Source organism: Pan troglodytes, chromosome 1 (assembly GCF_028858775.2).
Source record: "Pan troglodytes isolate AG18354 chromosome 1, NHGRI_mPanTro3-v2.0_pri, whole genome shotgun sequence".
Lineage (NCBI taxonomy): Eukaryota > Metazoa > Chordata > Mammalia > Primates > Hominidae > Pan > Pan troglodytes.
Window position 1 is genome coordinate 75,959,630 of NC_072398.2, and position 6,089 is coordinate 75,965,718.

General features: G+C 41.1%; 1 pseudogene; it reads left to right on the plus strand.

The window, feature by feature from the left end:
* The first annotated feature begins 3,127 nt into the window (after window positions 1-3,127).
* LOC469585 (aspartate aminotransferase, mitochondrial-like) lies at window positions 3,128-4,434 on the plus strand (annotated as a pseudogene).
* The last annotated feature ends 1,655 nt before the right edge of the window (window positions 4,435-6,089 follow it).

Below are 6,089 nucleotides of genomic sequence, written 5' to 3' on the forward strand. Positions count from 1 at the left end.
TACCCCAAAACAGCAGAATACACATTCTTCTTATCACTACATGGCACATACTCTAAAATCAACCACACAATTGGAATAAAACAATGCTTAACAAATGCAAAAGAACAAAAATTATACCAAACACACTCTTGGACCACAGCACAATAAAAATAGAAGTAAAGACTAAGAAACATCACTCAAAACCATGCAATTCTATGGAAATTCAACAACATTCTCCTAAATGACTTTTTGGGTAAATAATATGAAGTTAAGGCAGAAATCGAGAAATTCTTTGAAAATAATTAGAACAAAGATACAACTTAGCAGAATCTCTGGGACACAGCTATGGCAGTGTTAAGAGGGAAATTTATAGCACTAAATGCCCACATCAAAAAGTTAGAAAGATCTAAAACTAATAACCTAATATCACAACTGAAAGAATTAGAGAAGCAAGAACAAATAAACCCCAAAGCTAGCAGAAGACAAAACATACATAAATCAGAGCTGAACTGAAGGAAAATGAGACATTAAAAATCATTAAAAATATCCAGGAATGCAGGGGTTGGTTTTTTGAAAAAACAAATAAGATAGGCCGCTAGCTAGATTAATAAAGAAGAAGAGAGAAGATCCAATTAAATACAATTAGAAATGATGAAGGGAATGTTACCACTGACCCCACAGAAATAAAAACAACCATCAGAAAATACTATGAACACCTCTATGCACACAAACTAGAAAACCTAGATTCTACCTGATGTTAAAATAAGAGCTGGTACCATTCCTATAGAAACTATTCCAAAAAAATTGAGAAAAAGGGACTCCTTCCAACTAATTCTATGAGGCCAGCATCATCTTGATATCAAAACCTGGCAGAGACACAACAACAAAAAAATAAAACTTCAGGCCAATATCCTTAATGAACATCGATGCAAAAATCCTCAACAAAATATTGGCAAACTGAATCAAAAAGTTAATCCATCATGATCAGGTACACTTCATCTCCAGGATGCAAGGTTGGTTCAGCACATGCAAATCAATAAATGTGAGTCATCACATCAACAAAACTAAAGACAAAAACCACATGATTATCTCAACAAACACAGAAAGGGCTTTCTATAAAATTCAACATCCCTTCATGTTAAAAACTCTCAATAAACTAGGTACTGAAGGAACATACCTCAAAATAATAAAACCATCTATGACAAACCCACAGCCAGCATTATAATGAATGGACGAAAGGTGGAAGCATTCTTCTTAAAAACTGGTGCAAGACAAGGATTCCCTTTCACTACCTCAATTCAACATAGTATCAGAAGTCCTAGCCAGAGCAATCAGGCAAGAGAAAGAAATGAAGGGCATCCAAACAGGAAGAGAAGAAGACAAACTATTCCTGTTTGCAGATGACATGATTCTATATTTAGAAAACCCCATAGTCTTGGCCCAAAAGCTCCTTCAGCTGATAAATGACTTCAACAAAGTTTCAGGATACAAAATCAATGTACAAAGATCACTAGCATTCCTCTACACAAAAAACAGCCAAACAGAGAGTCAAATCAGAAAGGCAATCCCATTCACAATTGCCACAAAAGAATAAAATACCTAGGAATACAGCTAACCATGGAGGTTAAAGATCTTTACAATGAGACTTACAAGATCCTGCTCAAATCAGAGAAGACACAAAAAAGTAAAAATCATCCCCTGCTCATGGATAGGAAGAATCAATATCGTTAAAACGGTACTATCTAAAGGGATTTACAGATTCAGTGCTATTCCTATCAAGCTACCAATGACATTCTTCAAAGAACTAGAAAAATATATTTTAAAATTTATATAGAATCAATAAAGAGCCCAAATAGCCAAGGCAATCTTAAGCAAAAAGTTCAAAGCTGGAGCCATCATGTTACCCAACTTCAAACTATACTACAGTGCTACAGTAACTGAAACAGAATGATACATGTACAAAGACAGACACATAGGCCAATGGAACAGAATACAGAACTCAGAAATAAGGCCACACAGCTACAACCATCTGATCTTTGACAAAGCTGATTAAAACAAGCAGTGGAAAAAAGACTCACTATTCAATATATGGTGCTGGGATAACTGCCTAACCATATGCAGAATATTGAAACCTGACCCCTTCCTTACCCCATATACAAAAATCAACTCAAGATGGATTAAAGACTTAAATGGAAAACCTAAAGCTATAAAAACCCTAAAAGACAACCTAGGCAATACCATCCTGGACATAAGAATGGGCAAAGATTTCATGACAAAGACACAAAAAGCAATTGCAACAGAAGCAAAAACTGATAAGTGGGATCTAATTAAACTTAAGAGCTTCTGCACAATGAAAGAAACTATCAACAGAGTCAACAAACAACCTACAGAATCGGAGAAAATATTTGCAAACTATGCATCTGACAAAGGTCTTAAATCCGGCATCTGTAGGGAACTTAAACAACTTTGCAAGAGAAAAACAAACCACCCCATTAAAAAGTGGGCAAAGGATATGAACAGACACTTATCTAAAGAAGACATACATGTGGCCAACAAGCATATGAAGAAAAGTTCAATATCACTGATCATTAAAGGAATGCAAATCAAAACCACAATGAGATACCATCTCACACCAGTCAGAATGTCTGTTATTAAAAAGTCAGAAAACAACAGATGCTGGTGAGATTTTGGAGGAAAGGGAACACTTATACACTGTCGGAGGGAGTGTAAATTAGTTCATTGCTGAAATAAGTATGGTGATTCCTCAAAGAGCTGAAAGCAGAACTACCATTCAATCCAGCAATCTCATTACTGGGTATATTCCCAGAGGAATACAAATCATTCTACCTTAAAGATACATGTCACAAATGTTCATTTGCAGCACTACTCACAATAGCAAAGACATGGAATTAACCTAAATGCCCACCAATGACAGATAAAGAAAATGTGGTACAAATACACCATGAAATACTATGCAGCCACTATAAAGAATGAGGTTATGTCTTTTGCCGGGACATGGATGGAACTGGAGGCTATTATTCTTAGCAAACTAATATAGGAACAGAAAACCAAATACCATATGTTCTCACTTATAAGTGGGAGCGAAACAATAAGAAATTATTAACACACTGCCCTCCTACCATCCACCATGGCCCTGCTGCACTCCTCTTCGGGATTACCACAGCCTTCCACCCAGGCCTTGCTGCTGCAGCCTCTGCCAGAGCCAGCTCCTGGTGGACCCATGTGGAAGTGGGACCTCCAGATCCCATCCTGAGAGTCACTGAAGCCTTTAAGAGGGACATCAATAGCAAAAAGATGAATCTGGGAGTTGGGATGATAACGGGAAGCCGTACATGCTGCCTAGTGTGCTCAAGGCAGAGGCCCAGATTGCTGCAAAAAATTTGGACAAGGAATCCCTGCCAGTAGGGGGACCGGCTGAATTTTGCAAGGCATCTGTAGAACCAACCCTGGGTGAAAACAGCAAAGTCTTGAAAAGCGGCCGGTTTGTCACTGTGCAGACCATTTCTGGAACTGGGGCCTTAAGGATCGGAGCCAGTTTTCTCTAAAGATATTTTAAGTTCAGCTGAGATGTCTTTCTACCGAAACCAAGCTGGGTAAATCACACACCCATCTTCAGGGACGCTAGCATGCAGCTACAATGTTATCGGTATTATGACCCCAAGACTTGCAGTTTTGACTTCACAGGCGCTGTGGATGACTTTTAAAACATACTAGAGCAAAGTGTTCTTCTCCTGCATGCCTGCACCCACAATCCCATGGGAGTGGACCCACGCCCAGAACAGTGGAAGGAAATAGCAACAGTTGTGAAGAAAAGGAATCTCTTTGCACTCTTTGACATGGCCTACCAAGGCTTTGCCAGTGGTGATGGTGATAAGGATGCCTGGGCTCTGCACCACTTCATCGAACAGGGCATTAATGTTTGTCTCTGCCAATCATATGCCAAGAACATGGGCTTATATGGTGAGCATGTAGGAGCCTTCACTGTGGTCTGCCAAGATGCAGATGAAGCCAAAAGGGTAGAGTCACAGTTGAAGATCTTGATTAGTCCCATGTATTCCAACTCTCCCCTCAATGGGGCCCAGATTGCTTCTACCATTCCAAACACCCCAGGTTGGTGAAAACAATGGTTGTAAGAAGTGAAAGGCATGGCCGACTGCATCATTAGCATGCGGACTCAGCTGGTCTTCAACCTCAAGAAGAAGGGTTCCACTCACAACCGGCAACACATCACTGACCAAATTGGCATGTCTTGTTTCACAGAGCTAAAGCCTGAACAGGTGGGGTGGCTGACCAAGGAGTTCTCCATCTACATGACAAAGGACGGCCGCATCTCTGTGGCAGGGGTCACCTCCAGCAACATGGGCTACCTTGCCCATGCCATTCACCAGGTCACCAAGTAATGTCCCTGGTGTGAAGAAACAGGGACAAACTTTCTGTCTTCAGCCTCTGCTATTGGGATATTCACACAGAGGATGAGAGAGGGTGGATGGTGGTGAGTGGATCATTTCTTTCAACCATAGTGTGTAACACTCAGTGATTGAATGTTTCTCAGAAAAGAACATGTAGTGACACAGGGCAGAGGCTGGCATCTGGAACATTGTGGCTCTAAACCAAACTCTCCCCTGTCCTTTTATCTCCAACTTTTCTCGAAGAGTTCACATGGGCAAGAAAGTCATCACACCAAAAAACCTGCCAATTATGCCATTGCAATATTTCAGAAGCTTTAACTGAAGTGTCAGGTTCCTCATGAGAATAGCACACATTAGAGGCACTGAGAGAAGACCTAGTTCTGTCATGAACAGTTGGCCTCGTGACTGTCCTCCCATCATGGAGCAACCTTATCAACAGACCGCGTTGCAGAAATTATGTTTTATAAAAACCAGTGAATCTGCTGCCACTACAGCAAGGAAAATAATGTGGTTTCCTGTCTTATTTAAGAAAAAGAGGAGGCTCTCTTTTCTCCCTTGTCATTGCTGTTCTTTTCCTTACCGCACAAAGATTTTTAACTAATGTAGATTTTCATCCCATTCTACTGCTTGACTGACAATCAACCCCATCCTATCGGGATTTATTTAAGAATAAAGAATATAATTTTCTTTTCTTTTCTTTTTAAGACGGAATCTCGCTCTGTTGCCCAGGTTGGAGTGCAGTGGCGTGATCTTGGCTCACTGCAAGCTCTGGCTCACTGCAAGCTCCGCCTCCCAGGTTCACACCATTCTCCTGCCTCAGCCTCCCGAGTAGCTGGGACTACAGGCGCCCGCCACCACGCCCAGCTAATTTTTTGTATTTTTAGTAGAGACGGGGTTTCACCATGTTAGCCAGGGTGGTCTTGATCTCCTGACCTAGTGATCCACCCGCCTCGGCCTCCCAAAGCACTGGGATTACAGGCGTGAGCCACTGTGCCCGGCCCAAGAACATAATTTTCTGCTGATGTCAAGCCCTCACCTTTCTCAGCAAAGAATCATGGAGAGTAGGTAACTGTACTTTATCTCAGCATCCTCTTGAATGATTGTGTAATCTTCTACAGTTGGGATGTTGTCTCTGCCCAGTTGGACTTCCTCCCTTTGTTGAATGTGGTTGTGCAGTCACTCATCTCACACTGTGAGTCCAGTGGCGCAGGGTGGTGCCAAGAAAGAGGATATTCTAGGCTTTATGTGCTGCCAGCAGGATTCAGGCTTCACCCGCTGGAAGGAATCATCATTTGCTCTAATCATGTAGGCTTATTGCGGCCTGGTTTCTCTGTTACAATAAAATTACTGTAGATGCCCTTCCACTCAAAAAAAAAAAAAAAAAGGAATTATGAACACAAAGAAAGAAAGAACAGACACTGGGGTCTACTTGAGGGTGGAGAGTGGGAGGAGGGAGAGGAGCAGAAGAGATTATTGAGTACTGGGCTTAATAGCTGGGTGATGAAATTATCTAAACAAACCCCTGTGACATGAGTTTACCTGTGTAACAAACCTTCGCATGTGCCCCCAAACCTAAAATAAAAGTTAAAAATAAAAAACAAGAAAGAAAAGCGAGTGTGCAGGGCACACTAGATACTATACACGTTGAGGTGAGGACTTCTGTCATTTTTGGCTGTCCAA